Here is a 21,244-nt window from a genome sequence, read left to right on the forward strand (position 1 = left end):
TTCTTTTCTAAATAGGTAGACACGTACCTGGTTTTCTCCATGGCTTTTGTTCACATGACCTTAGACCCAAAGCACTATCACAGGTATGGACTAAGGCTGGGTGTCCGTGTACCAGTGCACTTCCCCTAATAGGAGAGAAAATCGGCAAACTTTGGCCCACTTTGCTCCTCATCTGGACATGCAGGTTATCTCTCTCTGTACCTTCTTTCTTCTTACTCTCATCTGTGTGTGTTTTAATGCCTCTTCTGCATTATCACTAAAATAATCATAACTCTAACATATACACGAACACAAACCCACACCTAACAAGACACACGCACACACACACACACACACACACACACACACACACACACAAACACACAGTAACACACAGGCACAATCACTCGATTTAGACAGGTTTTATTTTATTTTGTTTTGTTTTTACCTTTAATATCTCTCAGATTCACTAAATCATCTAGATTGTGGGAATTGAGGGCTAGTCTTCCACGGAGATTTCAACTCGTATTTACATACATGACTAAGTATGACTCTAAGACATATTGGATGGTATGATCACATGAATGTACCTTTGTGGAACTCTCTGTACAGAGTGAGTCCATTTATCCAACTGAAATGCAATATCTACATTAATCTGTATCCATCATTCTCAAGACATGTAAACACCAACACACTGAATAAAGGGGGAGGTAGATATTTATTTACTTTGGAGCATGATTTACAACTTGCCATGGGACAAGGGTGTAGGTTGGAAAATCTTGTCCAGAGGCACAGTGAAAACTCCAGAAAAGGGTGCTGTGGAGTGTGTCTGGAGCTTGACAACCACAGTGTGTTCTGTGCCAGTTCTTCCAAGAGAAAGAGTGTATGCCCAGTCCTTCGAAGTCCCAGGAGTGGCAGGTACTGTGACTGTGGAGAGCATCAGCAAGTCACTTTGTGTAGAACCTACGGCTGTAGTCTCTGAATGCCTTGGCCATGAGTGGAGCAGGTCTCTTAGGTGGCGCCTTTTTTGGGCCTATTGCTCGAGAGGGCAGGCAGGAAAGCTTCTGGGATCCTGGATGGGTAGGAGCCTCAGGAAGACTGTGGGAAGTTGGTACAGTATCAGCCCTTCTGGGTCCAAGCTCCCCTTGTTGACCAGGGCTCTTGTGCTGGGTATGGAAGGAGGTCATGGTTGTCTGTCTTGCTTGCAGCCTCTTGGCCATTGAGTTTTGGATGCGGGCTCTGACGGCCTGAAGCCTCTCCTCTTGGGACTCCTGAAGACACAGGTGTGCAGAGGGCTTAGTCAAGCTCTGTCTTTGCTTGCTAGTCTGCGTCTGGCACTGTGTCTTCTCCTTGGACTGCCCAGGCTCAGTTTCTTCTTTGACCGATTGTCCGACAGTAGCATTCCTGATGACAGCCGGGGGCTTACCCAGGAGCCCTGGGTGGGATTCCTGAGGACAAGGGTCTGCTGGAAGACGCCCTGAATAGACTGGCGTTTTGTTGTTCTTTCTGAGATACCAGCCCCTAGGTGACGCTTCTCGATCCAGCTGAGAGGAAGAAGGCTGCGGGACACCATCCACAGCAAGGCAGGTTTGACCACAGCCCTGAGAATCTGGGCTAGCACAGTCAGCCGTGGGATTCTGCTCCCTGGATATTTGAGAATCACCTCGAGGAATCTTTGCGGGAGGCTCCCGAGCTTCCTCAAGCCAGAGGAGTTCACTCTTCCTCTTGCATGGTGGTGGGACCTGTAGAAGGAGATCAGCATTCAGAATTGAGGCAATCCAACACCCAACCTGTCCCAGTGGCTTCCTCCCACTCCCGGGGCCCTGATGAGTGTTGTTTCTGTGCCCCCCAATCACAAGCCACTTGTGTTTCTCTGACACAGGCCCTGGCTTTCTGGAGAGAGGCTTGGCTCCCTCATGATCAAAGGCCCCTCATGCTCAAAGGCTCCTCAAAGCTCGCACCCTGGATTCCTACCTGCCCTGGGTCCTGGACAGCTGGCTGCTGCTCAGAGCTCCTGTTTTCTGCTGGATCCAGGCTTGGACTCCTGGGCGTCTGTGGGTGAAAATCTCTGTTGGACTTGCAGCTAGGGCTCAGGCAATGGATCCAGCCTGGGTTGCATTTGCTGAGCCCAAAAAATACCTGTCCCCCAGCAACTCGGCTTACCTGGAATATTTGCTTCTGGTTTGTCTGTTCTAGACCAGTGCTCTGATGCGCTGTCCTGTGGCTCCTCAGCAATCCAAAGTCCAGGGAGTCTTGCTCTTGTTGGGGTCCCAGCACGAACCCCGGTGACCACTTGTCTACTAGGTCCTTAACAAAGGGGAGCAGGAGCTGCTGATTCTTCAATGTCTTTATGGTCTTTCTGAAGCCAATCTCTGCCAGGCTGTCGCACAGGATAGGCACAGAAGACAGTTTCTTCAGTGTTTTGTAGATCTTTCCTGGGTCGCTCTCTCGACACAGACAGTCCAGGATCTCCTGCAGGGCGCCTGCCTGAGAGCCTGGTTCCATGTCCACAGCCAAGGACACGAAGGGACACTCTTGGTTCGATCAGCACACTCGACCCAACTCGTCCGTGCCCTGCCTCTAGTGAGCTGGGTGCTGTCCTGAGCAGACCACAAGTTCAGAGAGAGGCCAACCGCCTAGTGCTCCTTTCCTCTCTTTGGTTTGCCATTTTATACCTGAGGCTGGCAGGTGGAACCTGGGCCACACCTCCTCCTCACTACGTCAGTTACTGACTGGTCCAATATGCAAATAGATGCATTCCTAGAGCCTTGTTCAAAGTGGCAGTCTAAGTAGGTCAAGGTCATACACATAAGACCAGATTGAATCAAAGGAATGGAAGAAAAACTGTGGGGAGGGTCGAATACATGGACACAGGGAAAGTATACTGAATAAAAGACCAATGGCTTCTGCTCTATGATCAAGAATAGACCAATGGGACCTCATATCATTTCAAAGTCTCTGCAAGCAAAGGACACTGTCATTAAGACCAAACAGCAGCCAACAGTTTGGGAGAAGATCTTTACCAATCCTACATGCAATAGATGCCCTATATCCAAAAGACTCAAAGAACTCAAATAGTTACACTCCAGAGATTTAAATAAGTCTCTTTAAAATGGGGTGCAGAGCTAAACAATAATTCTCATCTGAGGAACATCTAATGTCTGATAAGAACCTACAGATATTTGCAACATCCATAGGCATCAGGGAAATGCAAATCTGCAAAAAAAATTAAATAAAATAAAAACAAAAAAACAAAAAAAAAAAAACAAGGAAAAAAAAAAGAAAGAAAATACCACGGAGATTCCGTAAGAGGGCAGTCAGAATGGCTGAGATCAAAAACTCAGATTATAACAGTTGCTGGTGAGGATGTGGAGAAGCCTAGACACACCTCTAAAATAAGTGGCTCTCTAAGCTGGAACAACCACTCTGGAAATCAGTTGGGAGTTTCCTCAGAAAATTAGAGATTGAATTACCTGAGGCCCAAGCTATACCAATCCTAGAATACACCGAGAAGATGCTCCAAACTTTGCAATGGACATTTGATCCTCTATGTTCTTAGCAGCATTGATTAGAATACCCAGAAGCTGGAAAGATATCAGGTGTCCATCAACAGAGGAAGGGATAAAGAAAATGTGGGACATATTCAGAATTGAATAATTACTATGCTACTAACAAAAAGCAAATCATGACATTCTAGTGCAAATGGATGGAACAAGAAATTATCCTCAGGGAGGTAAACCAAACACACCCACAAACACACAAAGAAAACAAAATAAAACAAAACAAAACAAAAGCAAAAACCAATAGAAACAAACCAACAATAACCTCAATAACAACCACAACAAAACATAGTCTTCACTCCCTTAGAAATGGATAGTAGACCAAGCTTGGAGTAGCCAGGATATAGTCCATACAATATCAGAACCTTAAGAGGAAGGACTTCCAAAGTGAGGATGTTTCAGTGCTTTTAGAAGGGGGAACCAATAATTTATTAGGAGGTGTAGTGAAAAATTGTGTGTGTCAAACTGACATAAGCTGGCGTTATCCCAGAGAACAGAGACCCAGTTGAGGAAATGCCTCAGGAGACACAGGTGTAAGGCATTTCAACAACTAGGAACAACAAAGGAGGACACAGCTCAGTGTGAGTGGTAACATCGCTGGGGTGTTAGTCTTGGCTTCCCTAAGAGAGCAAGCTGAGTAAGGTAGGGGACATAAGTCAGTAACAAACCTGCCGCCAGGGCCACAGTATCATCTTCTGCTTTCTGACCTGCCTGAGTTCGAGTCTTGACTTCCTTTGGTGCTGAATAAACCCTTTCCTCCCCAACTCTCTTCTTGGTCATGATGTTTGTGTGGGAATAAAAACCCTAAGTAAGATGGGAAAATTGGAAAACTCAGTGTAGGGAAATGGGAAAACATGGTTGGATGGGCAGGCACTCACCTCGCTAGAACTAGAGGAAGACAAAATGGATAGGGGTCTTATTTGAAAAAAAAAGGCAGAACTGGATAATATTTGAAATGTATATATAATATGTCCAATAAAAATGATTAAATAAAACGAACCAACACAAGATAGAAAAAGAAATAAAAACAGAAGGAAAGAAAAATGATAGAAATAAGTAAAAAAAAGGGAACAGAAAGAGAGCATTAAAAGAAGAAAAGACAGATGGAATGAAGAAAGAAGTTACAAAGGAAGGGTGGAATAAAAGAAGGAAAAGGTTAGAAAGGAACAACTAGAATAACAAACAAAACCACAACAGGATGCAGTCTACTCTCCTCACAGTTTTCTGCACAATGCAAAACGTCATGGCAGCATTTTGACTAAGCTATTTGAGCCTTCATAGGGCAAGGATTTTTCCTGTGTAGGCCAACTTTCTTAAGCAACAAAGTGCTGCAAGCCTCTCTTTTCTTCTAATACCTTCCTTCTCCCCACATCTCCTGGCCATGGCTTTCCCCACAGGTACAAAGACCAAAAGCCAAGCCAGACCTTTGCATTTCCATTTTGACATTGGCCACCTGTGTCTCCACTTGCTGGGTTGTCAGGAGATTGCCCTTCATTTTGATTGAATCTCCTTCTGCTTGCCTCTCTGCCACTTTAGGTCTGTCTCTTTTTTCTTTACTATCAATGTTTATCTCCTTTTTGAAACTCTGTGTGACTACTCCATACTTCTTTTCTAAATAGGTAGACACGTACCTGGTTTTCTCCATGGCTTTTGTTCACATGACCTTAGACCCAAAGCACTATCACAGGTATGGACTAAGGCTGGGTGTCCGTGTACCAGTGCACTTCCCCTAATAGGAGAGAAAATCGGCAAACTTTGGCCCACTTTGCTCCTCATCTGGACATGCAGGTTATCTCTCTCTGTACCTTCTTTCTTCTTACTCTCATCTGTGTGTGTTTTAATGCCTCTTCTGCATTATCACTAAAATAATCATAACTCTAACATATACACGAACACAAACCCACACCTAACAAGACACACGCACACACACACACACACACACACACACACACACACACACAAACACACAGTAACACACAGGCACAATCACTCGATTTAGACAGGTTTTATTTTATTTTGTTTTGTTTTTACCTTTAATATCTCTCAGATTCACTAAATCATCTAGATTGTGGGAATTGAGGGCTAGTCTTCCACGGAGATTTCAACTCGTATTTACATACATGACTAAGTATGACTCTAAGACATATTGGATGGTATGATCACATGAATGTACCTTTGTGGAACTCTCTGTACAGAGTGAGTCCATTTATCCAACTGAAATGCAATATCTACATTAATCTGTATCCATCATTCTCAAGACATGTAAACACCAACACACTGAATAAAGGGGGAGGTAGATATTTATTTACTTTGGAGCATGATTTACAACTTGCCATGGGACAAGGGTGTAGGTTGGAAAATCTTGTCCAGAGGCACAGTGAAAACTCCAGAAAAGGGTGCTGTGGAGTGTGTCTGGAGCTTGACAACCACAGTGTGTTCTGTGCCAGTTCTTCCAAGAGAAAGAGTGTATGCCCAGTCCTTCGAAGTCCCAGGAGTGGCAGGTACTGTGACTGTGGAGAGCATCAGCAAGTCACTTTGTGTAGAACCTACGGCTGTAGTCTCTGAATGCCTTGGCCATGAGTGGAGCAGGTCTCTTAGGTGGCGCCTTTTTTGGGCCTATTGCTCGAGAGGGCAGGCAGGAAAGCTTCTGGGATCCTGGATGGGTAGGAGCCTCAGGAAGACTGTGGGAAGTTGGTACAGTATCAGCCCTTCTGGGTCCAAGCTCCCCTTGTTGACCAGGGCTCTTGTGCTGGGTATGGAAGGAGGTCATGGTTGTCTGTCTTGCTTGCAGCCTCTTGGCCATTGAGTTTTGGATGCGGGCTCTGACGGCCTGAAGCCTCTCCTCTTGGGACTCCTGAAGACACAGGTGTGCAGAGGGCTTAGTCAAGCTCTGTCTTTGCTTGCTAGTCTGCGTCTGGCACTGTGTCTTCTCCTTGGACTGCCCAGGCTCAGTTTCTTCTTTGACCGATTGTCCGACAGTAGCATTCCTGATGACAGCCGGGGGCTTACCCAGGAGCCCTGGGTGGGATTCCTGAGGACAAGGGTCTGCTGGAAGACGCCCTGAATAGACTGGCGTTTTGTTGTTCTTTCTGAGATACCAGCCCCTAGGTGACGCTTCTCGATCCAGCTGAGAGGAAGAAGGCTGCGGGACACCATCCACAGCAAGGCAGGTTTGACCACAGCCCTGAGAATCTGGGCTAGCACAGTCAGCCGTGGGATTCTGCTCCCTGGATATTTGAGAATCACCTCGAGGAATCTTTGCGGGAGGCTCCCGAGCTTCCTCAAGCCAGAGGAGTTCACTCTTCCTCTTGCATGGTGGTGGGACCTGTAGAAGGAGATCAGCATTCAGAATTGAGGCAATCCAACACCCAACCTGTCCCAGTGGTTTCCTCCCACTCCCGGGGCCCTGATGAGTGTTGTTTCTGTGTCCCCCAATCACAAGCCACTTGTGTTTCTCTGACACAGGCCCTGGCTTTCTGGAGAGAGGCTTGGCTCCCTCATGATCAAAGGCCCCTCATGCTCAAAGGCTCCTCAAAGCTCGCACCCTGGATTCCTACCTGCCCTGGGTCCTGGACAGCTGGCTGCTGCTCAGAGCTCCTGTTTTCTGCTGGATCCAGGCTTGGACTCCTGGGCGTCTGTGGGTGAAAATCTCTGTTGGACTTGCAGCTAGGGCTCAGGCAATGGATCCAGCCTGGGTTGCATTTGCTGAGCCCAAAAAATACCTGTCCCCCAGCAACTCGGCTTACCTGGAATATTTGCTTCTGGTTTGTCTGTTCTAGACCAGTGCTCTGATGCGCTGTCCTGTGGCTCCTCAGCAATCCAAAGTCCAGGGAGTCTTGCTCTTGTTGGGGTCCCAGCACGAACCCCGGTGACCACTTGTCTACTAGGTCCTTAACAAAGGGGAGCAGGAGCTGCTGATTCTTCAATGTCTTTATGGTCTTTCTGAAGCCAATCTCTGCCAGGCTGTCGCACAGGATAGGCACAGAAGACAGTTTCTTCAGTGTTTTGTAGATCTTTCCTGGGTCGCTCTCTCGACACAGACAGTCCAGGATCTCCTGCAGGGCGCCTGCCTGAGAGCCTGGTTCCATGTCCACAGCCAAGGACACGAAGGGACACTCTTGGTTCGATCAGCACACTCGACCCAACTCGTCCGTGCCCTGCCTCTAGTGAGCTGGGTGCTGTCCTGAGCAGACCACAAGTTCAGAGAGAGGCCAACCGCCTAGTGCTCCTTTCCTCTCTTTGGTTTGCCATTTTATACCTGAGGCTGGCAGGTGGAACCTGGGCCACACCTCCTCCTCACTACGTCAGTTACTGACTGGTCCAATATGCAAATAGATGCATTCCTAGAGCCTTGTTCAAAGTGGCAGTCTAAGTAGGTCAAGGTCATACACATAAGACCAGATTGAATCAAAGGAATGGAAGAAAAACTGTGGGGAGGGTCGAATACATGGACACAGGGAAAGTATACTGAATAAAAGACCAATGGCTTCTGCTCTATGATCAAGAATAGACCAATGGGACCTCATATCATTTCAAAGTCTCTGCAAGCAAAGGACACTGTCATTAAGACCAAACAGCAGCCAACAGTTTGGGAGAAGATCTTTACCAATCCTACATACAATAGATGCCCTATATCCAAAAGATTCAAAGAACTCAAATAGTTACACTCCACAGAATTAAATAACTCTCTTTAAAATGGGGTGCAGAGCTAAACAATAATTCTCATCTGAGGAACATCTAATGTCTGATAAGAACCTACAGATATTTGCAACATCCATAGGCATCAGGGAAATGCAAATCTGCAAAAAAAATTAAATAAAATAAAAACAAAAAAACAAAAAAAAAAAAACAAGGAAAAAAAAAAGAAAGAATAGACCACGGAGATTCCGTAAGAGGGCAGTCAGAATGGCTGAGATCAAAAACTCAGAGTATAACAGTTGCTGGTGAGGATGTGGAGAAGCCTAGACACACCCTCTAAAATAAGTGGCTCTCTAAGCTGGAACAACCACTCTGGAAATCACTTGGGAGTTTCCTCAGAAAATTAGAGATTGAATTACCTGAGGCCCAAGCTATACCAATCCTAGAATACACCTATGATGCTCCAAACTTTGCAATGGACATTTGATCCACTATGTTCTTAGCAGCATTGACTAGAATACCCAGAAGCTGGAAAGATATCAGGTGTCCATCAACAGAGGAAGGGATAAAGAAAATGTGGGACATATTCAAAATGAATAAATACTAAGCTACTAAAAAAAAGGAAATCATGACATTCAAGTGCAAATGGATGGAAGAAGAAATTATCCTCAGGGAGGTAAACCAAACACACACACACACAAACAAAACAAAACAAAACAAAACAAAACAAAGCAAAACAAAACCCAATAGAAACAAACCAACAATAACCTCAATAACAACCACAACAAAACATGCTCTTCATTTCCGTAGAAATGGATAGTAGAACAAAGCTTGGAGTTGCCAGGATATAGTCCATAGAATATAAAAACCTTAAGAAGAAGGACTACCAAAGTGAGGATATTTCAGTCCTTTTAGATGGGGGAACCTATTTATTAATAGGGGGTGTAGTGAAAAATTTTATGTGTCATCCTGACATAAGCTGGCGTTATCCCAGAGAAAGGAGTCTCAGTTGAGGAAATGCCTCTTGAGACACAGGTGTAAGGCATTTTCACAACTAGGAACAACAAAGGAGGACACAGCCCAGTGTGAATGGTATCATCCCTGGGGTGTGAGTCTTGGCTTCCCTAAGAGAGCAAGCTGAGTAAGTTATTTAAACAAGTCAGTAAAAAACCTGCCCTATATCCAAAAGATTCAAAGAAATCAAATAGTTACATTCTAGAGAATCAAATAACCCTCTTTAAAATGGTATGGGAGTGAAGACTCATAAAAGATGAATACTTAAGTTCCAAGTATAATTTGTAGATATTTCCCCATTTAGAATCGGAGACATTCCTCGCTAGGAATTCCTTTTCTGCTCGAGTAAGGGGCTTTGACTCTTCTGGGTTGTAGGATTCAGTAGCTCCTTGAACATTGAAACCTGTTACTAATGAGTAAATTTCCTTTGCTTCATCCTATGATTTTCTCTTCTCACTTAAATTCAGAATAGCCATACAAGAGCATCTTTTATTTTCATGTAGATAGTAATAGGAACAATACAGTTAATTTTAAACACTATAGTTCTTAATGAATAAGAGACCCTTGAATTCATTATAATTTGTATAATATTTATGCATATTTTGATTACAGTAAAGGTCAAGATTATTAACGACAATTGTGATAATGTGACCACAAAAGTATCCAAAACATGGAATTGATAATTTTTAGTTATGATTTTCCTATTTGTTTCAGATACATATAATTTAACTGTGTTGAGAAGAGGGCTCTGTAGGTAAAGATATTTTTTTCTGCCATGACTGATGACCCAAATTTAATCCCTGTGAACCACATCATAGAAAGAAGAAACTATCTCAAGCAAATTGTCCTCATAGTATCACACACTCATTATCTTGTGTGTGTGTGTGTGTGTGTGTGTTTGTGTGTGTGTGTGTGTGTACGTGCTCATAGAAAATCTTTTTACAGATCAAAGAACAATGAACTCTTGGTAAACACTGATTTTTGGAAGTAGCATTTATACAGAAGTCTCTATGAGGCACGAGAATAGCCTTTACCAAGTTAGTATAAAAGAGCGTTTTCTGCATGACATAATTTGAGGATAAAACAGTTTAATTTTGATGGTATATAGTTTAGCAGAATTGTTCTTTTATGTGTTATGATTTTGTGGCCCAAAAAAACCTCTTGTCTACTTAATTACAAAAATTTCTCCTTGGGGGTTTTCGTTCAGAAGACTTAACATTCTAAATGTGTTTTATATTTTGACCACAGATCCATTTAAAATTTTTCTTTATGCAAATAAGCAGGTTACATGTGTCTCTATACCTAGATTTGCTCTAAGGGAAATAAGTGTGGTGGATAATATAAAAGCAATTTGTCAGTAATAGCATGAAGTTTGAAAATATATTGATTTGATTAAGTAAATAGATTTATCTTTGAGAATTCAGGTTATAATCCAATTTGGTACATGTTCGTCTCAGGTCTTACATTTTGTCTACTTCACACTAATTGAGCAGCAATGAATGAGGTGTTTTTCCTGAATTCCACTTATAATTAAAGATTTTCTTCACTCAAAAATGTGTAGTGTCAAAATTTTTAATCAAACAAGAAAATAAATCTCATGCTGCTCTGACAAAAGACATATGTACTATGTGATTTGACAAAAGATCACATATGTCTTGAAGGATTTTGCCATTAATACAATAGAAAATATGATTATATCTCATTTTCATCATGGCAAATTCCATGGAAGAAAATATAATCAAAAGAAGGTAAATGAAGTAATTCAAGTATTCCTTGTTCTTGGCTGAAATACACAAGTGTGTTATGTTTTATGCTTTTCACTGTTCTATGTTCCTCAGCAGTGACTTATAGCAAAATGCATCCAAATTACATCTGAGGGGAATGCTAAGACCACCATATATGAATAGTCATTCATATTTTGGAAATGTCCTTTTGGAGTTGTGTTAAGATCTTCACTAATCTCATTAAATTTCCACAGAGGTATTATAAACTGAGTGCATTTCCCTCCACATTGCCAGTAGAAGAACAGATGATCTTTTAAGATTATTTAAGGGTTGAGTCATGTGCATGATGTGAAGATTGCTATGGACTCTACTGTGAGACAGAAATCAAATAAAAGACCATTGGAAAGCTGAGACATATGAATGAAGGGGCAGGTACATATTAGAAAATCCAATGATGGCATCTCATAAAATTGCAAAGCTTCTGTAAGTCAAAGGATACTGTCAATAGGACAAAACAGCAACCAACAGATTGGGAAAAGATCTTTACCAATCCTGCATCTGATAGAGGGCTAATATCCAAAATAGATAAAGAACTCAAGAAATTAGATTCCATAGAACCAAAGAACCATATTTAAAAAACAAGATACTGAGCTAAACAAAGAATTTTCAAATGAGAAATCTCACATGGCTGGAAAACACTTAAGGAAATGTTCAACATCTTTAGTCATCAGGGAAATGCAAATCGAAACCCTGAGATTCTACCTCACACCAGTCAGAATGGCTAAGATTAAAAAACTCAAGTGACAGCAGATGCTGGCAGAATGTGGAGAAAGAGGAACACTTCTCTAGTGTTGGTGGGATTGCAGACTGGTACAACCATTCTGGAAATCAGTCTGGAGGTTCCTCAGAAAATTGGACATTGAACTACCTGAGGACCCAGCTATACCTCTCTTGGGCATATACCCAAAAGATGCCCCAACATATAACAAGACACGTGCTCCACTATGTTCATAGCAGCCTTATTTATAATAGCCAGAAGCTGGAAAGAACCCAGATGCCCTTCAACAGAGGAATGGATACAGAAAACGTGGCACATTTACACAATGGCATACTACTTATCAATTAAAAACAATGACTTTATGAAATTCTTAGGCAAGTGGGTAGAACAGAATACCCTTGATACAATTCACAGACCATATGAAGCTCAAAAAGAAGAAAGATCAAAGTGTGGATGCTTCAGTCCTTCTTAGAAAAGAGAACAAAATATTCACAGGAAGTATGGTGTGGGAGGGACTTGGGAGGAACAGAGGAGGGGGAGGGGCAAATTGTTTAAAGGATCAGGTATGGAAGGAGACGGGGATGATATACAGAGGGATATACAGAGCATAAGAAAATGGAACAGAAGTGTGTAGCAATGGGAGATGGGGAACTGGGGGTAGTCACCAGAAAATCCCAGATGCCAGGAAAGCAAGAGCCTCCCAAGACTCAAAGGGGATGAGATTAGTTGAAATGCCCAAGAAAGGGGAAGGAGAACCTGTAGAGACTATATCCAAAGGTTAGGCATGGCTCCCAGTTGAGGGATAGGGCTACCCACTCATCTCCAAGATTTTAACCCAGAATTGCTCCTGTCTAAAGGAAATATGGGGACAAAGTGTGGAGCAGAGACTGAAGGGAAGGCTATCCAGAGACTGCCCCACCTGGGGATCCAGCCCATATACAGACACAAAATCCAGATACTACTGTGGATGCCAAGAAATGCTTGCTGACAGAAGCCTGCTATATCTGTCTCCTGAGAGTGTCTGCCAGCACCTGACAAATGCAGATATGGGTGCTAGCAGCTCTCAGCATGGAGACCCCAATGGAGGAGTTAGGGAAAGGACTGAAGGAGTTGAAGGGGTTTGCAACCCCATAAGAAGAACAGCAATATCAACCCACCAGACCCTTCAGAGCTCCCAGGGACTAAATCACCAACCAAAGAGTACACAAGGAGGGACCCATGGTTCCAGCTGCATATGTACCAGAGGATGGCCTTGCCAAGCATCAATGGGACGTGAGGTCTTGGTCCTTTGAAGGCTTGATTCCCCAGTGTAGGGCAGGGAGGTGGGAGTGGGTGGGGGAGGGCACACCCTGATAGAAGCAGGGGTGGGATAGGGGGTTTCTGGAGGGGAAATCAGGAAAGGGGATAACATTTGAAATGTAAATAAATAAAATATCCAAATAAAAATAAAATATTTGGAGCCAAAAAAAGAAAAAAGAAAATCCATTGATAGTTATAATATCAATCTATTGATAATAAATAAAGGCTATGCTAGATGTTGCATTTTAAAATTTTAAAAATGAATAAATTATAATAACTTTCTTTTTTGTTGTATCTATTTAGTGTGTGTGTATGTGTATGTGTGTGTATGTGTGTGTGTGTGTGTGTGTATGTGTGTGCATGTACATTTATATGTACTGCAGAATGTAAATGGAGGTCACAGAAAACTTCCTTGAGCTTATTTTTTACCTTGCACAATGTGGGCCCCAGGAGTCATAAAAAGATGATGTTGATTTTGGAGTTAATGATTGACAGTTGGAAATGGGTTGGTATTCACCAAGAGCAGCCTTCGATGTCTATCTTGTTTGATCATCAAAACTGCAATATGTAGTATGTTTCATGTTTTTGTCACAAAATAATGGACATTCAGCATGTTTATGATAACCTTTAAAGTTTTGGGTACAGTATGCTGATGATAACATTTAAAGTTTTAGGTGCAGTAACCAAGGTGTTTTGAAAACACAAGGGCATGGGTACACACACTGGTTGTGGAGGTACCAGAAAGCACTGTTGGATTTCTCTTTTTATGTATTTTGAGTTTGTGATGGAGAAGATTAGGGACAATAGTTCATGTGGCATGGATTGTATGAACAGATGATAGAATCATAACATAGCAATAATTATAAGAGAGACAAAACTTGTCCTATTGGAAATACACTTTAAAAAGAATAGGAGCAGGCAATAGCCACTGCCACTGTCACAACCCTCATCTTCCACCTAAACCAAGTCCACCATTCCCAGTTCTGCACTCACCATTCTCCAAGAATTCTTAGAGCTTGTAGGTCAATGTGTTTTTCTCTGTAAACCAAGGTAAGTTTTCTGAGGCATGAAAGAATAAGAGAAAAGTTTATTTTGCATTTCTAGGGAACCTAGCAGAAATGCAGTTGGAAAGCTGCATGTGACAGATCTCATCTTGAGAACAAAACCAACTTCTTGACCTGGGCTTAAACACGAAAATGAATGATCTCCAAAAGTTTCATTGGTGGAATTAACAGTTTCCCTAATATGTGGGCTGATGAGAATTGCCTGTGTAAACACCATGGCCAGAAGAATCATAGCAGAAGGTAGGATGCAAAGGGAGTTGGGAACAGGCAGAAGAGGGTCATGCCATACTTACTGGCTATTGTCTTTGAAAATGATTCTATTTTTCATTTATTTTTTTTAAATTTGTGTCACCCTTCTTGGTCTGTTTTGATTTTTTTTCTGGTGGCTGTCTATTACCTTCTTGCTTTTTTTCATTTTTAATTCCATCCTTTAGAGGCATCCCATGTTCATGAATTCATATTTACACAAAATATTTGGTAAATGGATAAGGCTTTTGTATAGAAGATATTGCATTTGTTATAATTAGTTACTATTAATAATTTAAAACATTTTTCAAATATGTCACGGTTGAACCACTTTTACCTATAAAATTCATTTAGGTGATGGCCAGCTCTCCTTTCCTGAATATCCTAGCAGACATTTTTATTTTCATAATGTGTGATCTGTCAAACTTTGGAAAGTTTCCCTACCACCTTTTATTCTTAGTTCTGTGACCTTCTGAATCTATTTTAAACATCTAAAACCATGGTTGCTACTTAGATAGACGAGGTTCCAGGGAGTCTATGAAGGTGACTTTAAGCTGAGACTCCTAGCAATGGGGCATATGGAGCCTGAAGTGACCATCTCCTGTAGCCAGGCAGGACTCCTAGTGGAGGGCTAAGGATGACAACACATCTTCAAAACCTTTGACCCAAAATTTGTCCTGATCACAGGAAGTGCAGGGGCAAAGATGAAACACAGACTGAGGGAATCAGCAACTAATGACTGTCCCACCTTGAGACTCACCTTGTGGGCATACCAATCTCTGACATTGTCAATGATATTCTGTTATGCTTAAACTGTCTGCTAAGAGACTCTACCCAGCAGCTTATTGAAACAGATGCGAAGACCCACAGTCCAACATCAGATGAAGCTCTGGTGTCTTATGGGAGAGTAGAGTTGGGAGGGGAAAAACTGAGGGACTTGAAGGTGATAGGGACTCCATAAGAAGGGCAACAGAGTTAAGTAACCTTGGACCTTGGGAGCTCTCAGAGACTGAACCAGCACCCAAAGGACATATATGGGCTGAACCTCCCTTCCTCCACACACACAAATATATCAAATGTGCAACTTGATCTTCATGAATATCCCAATAACTGGAGTGGGAGCTGTCCCTGACTCTGATGCCTACCTGTGGCTCCTGATCCATAAAGTCACTGATTCCAATAACTCCACTTGATAAGCTGCAACGTTAGGAGGGGTTTTTCTAGATTCTTTCAAGTATTACAAAAAATATTAGATGCCAAGGAGAGCTGTGTATCTTGAGAACATGTGAATGTTGAGGTTATATGGACAAAAAGATGTTCTGTTCTGACCTCTGAGGGAAAACGAGTCTTTATTTGGGGTAAAAACTCAAGAATAATTCACCCATCTAAAATTAAAATTCTATACTAGTGTCATTAGTCTTAAAGAATGTAAGTGTGTTAGTTTACCTTGACAACATCATAACCCTAACCTTGCTAGACAATTCTCTATCTCCTGTGAATAGCCAAAATGTCAACTGAATATGCTTCAGGACTTGATGCTGAGGTTTTTATGCACTGTACTTTCCTGTTGCTAACCAAGAGGTAGTGAGTCTGAGTGCTGAACATTCTTCAAAGCATTCACTTATTGACATATATTTTAATTGTCTAGTAATTTACGGGAATTATAAAAATTAGATTTGTAGAAATGGTAGCTTCACAAAAAAAACCCCTCAATTATGTCATTAACAGAAGTGGAGGCATTATAACTTATGAAATCTTGACCTTGTTTTCCATTCAGATCTTATAAGATATGATTGAATGATTCATTGTTTTCAATGAAAGAGAGAAAAAGTTTAATATGGTTTCTTTTCAGTTTTCTATGCAAAATGAAAAGGACATATTTTATAGCAGTGCATCAGTTTTGGGGTTTTCAGATACAACTCTGCCTATTTTAGTAAGGTTTTCCTTTGTGATTAATATGTATTATTCCTTTTTACTGTATATTCATTGTATCCAAGAAGTATTCATTAAAAATCATGGTTTAACCAAATAGTTACCACATGTTTTTCAGGTTCCAAAAGTAATTTCTAAAAACAAACAAACAAACAAACAAACAAACAAAAGCATGTAAGAATTTTGTTCTTGGGAGTATATAATGTATCCAGTCATAGCATTATAAAATGTGGAGTCTGGAGAGATGAATTAGAGGTCTCAAGGACTTGTCAGAGATCTGGGTTCGATTCTTAGCAAACACATAACGGCTCCAATTCCAGAGAATACAACCTCCTCTTCTGGATCCTCTGAGCAAAGATATGCACACAATGTGGATGGATTCATGGAGGCAAAAATACTTTTATACGAAAATAAGAAGTAAATCTTCAAGAGAAAGAAAATCAATGACGGAGAAGATGGCTCAGCAGATAAGAGCACTTTCCGAGCAAGTATAAAATCCCAAGTTCATACCATTTGGTTTCTGCCTGCGCCCAGAAGCTCTCTGTATGCACATCCCATGGGGGAGAGAGCTGGAGACTCAGAAGTGCAGACAATCCTGAGAGCTCAGAGGAGACAACTACTTCTGCTAAAATTCATGACTCAAGAGGAACCTGCCTAGTGCCCTCTGTGCCCTCTGAGCACAGGAACCCAGGACCAGGCAGGGAAAGCACCCTTCCGGTTTCTGCCTGAGCAGAGCTGAAAGCCAGTCTCCTGGAGCGACAACACACCTGAAATCATAGGTAAGACCAACTCTTCTGCTCCAAGCAGCCCACCTGTAGCCTACAGGACACACAAACCCATCAGCAGCTCTCTGTTCCCAGATCCTGCTGAAAGAAAACAGGTCTACAGGAGTGCTGACACAAAGGCTTCCAGGAGGGTCAATCCACTGTCAGAGACAGCAAGACAAGCTAACACCAGAGACAACCTGATGGTGAGAGGAAACCTAAGCAACAGGGACCAAGACTTCTTGGCAGCATCAGAGCCCAGTTCTTCTACCAAAGCAAATACTGGATATCCAAACACACTGGAAAAGCAAGATACAGATTTAAAATCACATCTCGTGATGATATTAGAGGACATAAAGAAGGACATAAATAACTCCCTTAAAGAAATACAGGACAACATAGGTAAACAAGTACCTTTTTTTATTAGATATATTTTTTTTATTGACATTTCAAATGTTATTCCCTTTCCCGGTTTCCTGTCCAAAGAGGAAACACAAAAATTCCTTAAAGAATTATGGGAAAACACAAACAAACAGGTGAAGGAATTTCAATTTTCACTTTTAGAAAAAGAACAGAACTTTTGAAATTGGTTTCTCACTCCTCTCTATGTCCCTCAAAAAGTGAAATAAGTTATTAATCATATTTGAGAAATCCCTGGTCATAAAGAGCCCCTTAAAAGTCATCGTGACCATGAGGTCTAGAGATATCTACATGTATCTTTTCATTGTATTCATTTTTCGTTTGATCATTCAGTGTAACAATTGTTCAAGAATATTATTGAAGCTGAGAAAATGATTATGATTGCTATTCTTGGTTTTCAACTTAGATTTCATCTGGGGTTAAATAAAACCAAAAATAGAGGGCACATCTGTGAGGGATTTATGCTTAATTCAATCTGCATCTTTGAGGAAGGAAGTTACACTTTTAACCCAGAAATTTAATCCAGATATAATCAGAACCATCCCTCCTTCCAGAGGTCTAACTAAGGACTGGAATAAGGAAGCTTTTATTTGTAGCCAGCTTGTACTCACCTTTTTAGCATGTCCATTTTTTTTCAATCGCATCAGAGCCTGCTTATTCAGGATTCAAGAATATACTGAGGACAAGTTGAGACATCAGCCTCCTCATGGACTGAGCAGCTCCTGGGTACTTGGACTCTCTATTCATAATCAGCCATTGTTGAATTAGCTGGTTCATAGCCTGTAATCATTCTAATAAATCCCCTTTATGTGGACTGAGAAGATAATCATAAATTTTATTAGGTATTGCTGACTACTATATGAGATATATAGTTGGGATCACTTAGAGTATTGCTTGTCTCATAAGAGTCTCAACTCATTAAAAATAATGACTTCAGGAAATTCTTAGGCAAATGATTGGAATTTGAAAATATCATCATGAGTGAGGTAATCCAATCACAAATAATTACACATGGTATGCACTCACCGATAAGCAGATATTAGCCCAAAAGCTCAGAAAACCCAAGCTACAATTCACAAACTACATGAAGCTCAAGAAGAAGAAAACCAAAGTATGGATGCTTCAGACCTTCTAAGAAGGAGAAACAAAAATACAAGAGGAAATATGGAGACAACATGTGGAACAAAGACTGAAGGAAAGGTCATCCAGAGACTGCCTCACCTGGGGGATTCAACCCATATATAGATAGCAAACTCAGACAATATTGTGGATGCCAAAAGTCTGACATAGCTTCCTCCTGAGTGGCTCTGCTAGAGCTTGACAAATACAAAGGTGAATGCTCACAGCCAACCACTGAACTGAGAACAGGGTCCCCAATGGAGGAGTTAGAGAAAGGACTGAAATAGCTGAAGGGATTTGCAACTCCATATGAAGAAAAGCAATATCAACCAACCAGATCCCCCAAACCTTGCATGGTGTAAACCACCATCTCAAAAGAACACAGGGGTGGACCTATGGTTCCATCTCTATATGTAGTAAAGGAGGGTCTTGTTGGACATCAGTGTGAAGAGAGGCCCTTGTCAGCAGATTCCAGTCAAGGCTAGATGCTACAGTGTAAAGGAATGTCAGAGTGAGGAGGTGGAAATTAGTAAGTAGGTGGGTGAGAGATCACTCTCAGATTCAGGGAGAGGGTTGGGATAGCAGGTTTATGGAGGGGAAACTTGGAAAGGGATAACATTTAAAATGTAAATAAAAACACAATTTAAAAAAGCAAAAAAAAATAATCTCTCAGCTCAGTTACAAATTTTCAATGGCCACATTCCCTTAACTCATTTTTCATGAGATGAGAGGCTCTGGTACAAGCCTTCTTAGTTTCTGTAGCTTCTAGGCAACAAAATTAAAACAGTCAACAAAATCCTCTCAGTTGAAACCCACACTAATGTATCTTCATGAGTACATCAGATGGAGAGATTTTAGCATAAGCAAGAAATATTAACTAGATGTCTTAGTTTCTGTGGGCTAAGCCCTGGCAACTTGAAGAATTTTAACGTCAGAGGACAGAATGTGCCAAGTTTGTTCTTTCCTTAAACCATGTGGGTCCTAGCGAAGGAGCTCAGGTTTGGAGAGTTGGAGGCAAGTTCCTGGACTTACTGAGACAACTCACACTCTGGTCACCTCAGTCATGGAACTGAAGCAGCTCTGTGTCTACAGTGTTGTTCTCTGTGTATATCTGTCATTCATAAAAAGATTTGTTTTTACCTTTGTTTGACAGCAGAAATCTGGAGACCCCTGGGAACCCTTCTTCTGTACTTACATCCCTGACATAGAGTTTTAGAAGTCATATGATTGAGGGAGCTTCACAAGAATCACTTATTCATCGGGAAGAACGAAACACTTCCTTATACTGTGAGATCTACTTTTTTTTTTTTTTTTCTGGAGCTGAGGACCAAACCCAGGGCCTTGCGCTTGCTAGGCAAGCGCTCCATCACTGAGCTAAATCCCCAACCCCAAGATCTACTGTTGTAAAAGAGTAGCAACTACCCCTCTCACTTCCTAGTTTTGAGAGGAAACATTCTCCACCAGAGGTATGTGGTCTCTGCTACATGCTCCATACCCCCAGTCTAGTCAGAAGCTTGCCCTTACACTGCTTTGATTGTTCATCTACATGATTTACTTGCCAGCTCCACTCACAGGAGTTTCTTAATTCTGCGTTTTATCTGATGGGTCTCATCTGCATTTGCCATCAAGGATGAGATGTGTGAGAGATCTGATCCAACCCAGAAAATGCTGAGATGCTGAGGCATGATCCTGAACCCACAAATGCTCTACATGAATGCCTGGCAGTTTAGACCATTAGCACGACTACCGCCGTATGTATCCCCAGAGGTCTCAAGCATCTTCTTCTTTGTTTGGGTGTGAGCCAGTACGACTAATGTACCACACAAAGAAGGACAAAGTTTCAGGACCAGGGCTGGAGATATGGCTCATCAGCTGGAGAATTTGAATCCCATAAGACCTAAAGGGCATTTTACAAAGCTCTATAACCTCAGATTCAGATGCAGTCCAATGACCTCTGCTGTAATCTGTCAGAATTGCTTGTAGACAAACATCTGGAAGCAGGAGGGAGTGGTTGGGCTGGTAGGGTAACACCCTCATAGAGGCAGAGGTTAGGGAGATAGGATAGAGGGTTTCCTGAGGGGAAAACAGAAAGGGGAAAATATTTGAAATGTTGATAAAGAAAATATCCAATGAAAAACAAAAGAAATAAGAAATAATTTGAAAACCTAAACAAACCCCTACCCCCCCAAAAAGAAGAATTTATCAAATATATCGATAAGGCATCAGGAAATCTTATCATTATCAAGAAGAATAAACAAACCACCACTAATAATAATAAAAACATTTGTTTCTCCAATGTTGTTGCAATTCATTATCTTTGCTCTGCAGTTATAACTGATGCTTTATTTCAAGGAAACCGGAGGCATACAGCTCTTTGTTTCTTGTTCTTTTTTAAACTCCCTTACTGAATATTTTTATTTCCTGAAACATATTAGAGACATACTGCTTTTTCTCCTTTGTTTGTCCAACGTGATTTTCCATAGCATAGCATATTATAAGGGTAACTAAATTTATGAGCACTAAGACACAGCAAGGATACTTTTTCATCATGACTTTGGGATCCACAGAGTATGACACACTATCTACTTCGAGAGAACAGTTTCCTGTGCAGCTCTGGCTGGATACAAACTGATTATGAAGCCTAAGCTGCAGGAGACTTGCAGAAAACCATTGTTCCCTGGTACTTGTGCTATTACAGGACTGAGAA

General features: G+C 41.6%; 2 pseudogenes; both read right to left on the minus strand.

The window, feature by feature from the left end:
• Positions 1-718: 718 nt before the first annotated feature.
• On the minus strand, positions 719-2,546 carry LOC120097440 (elongin-A3 member D-like; annotated as a pseudogene).
• A 3,315-nt stretch (positions 2,547-5,861) lies between these two features.
• Positions 5,862-7,689, minus strand: LOC148000402 (uncharacterized; annotated as a pseudogene).
• Between the last annotated feature and the right edge of the window lie 13,555 nt (positions 7,690-21,244).

Source organism: Rattus norvegicus, chromosome 16 (assembly GCF_021556685.1).
Source record: "Rattus norvegicus strain SHRSP/BbbUtx chromosome 16, alternate assembly SHRSP_T2T, whole genome shotgun sequence".
Taxonomy (NCBI): Eukaryota; Metazoa; Chordata; class Mammalia; order Rodentia; family Muridae; genus Rattus; species Rattus norvegicus.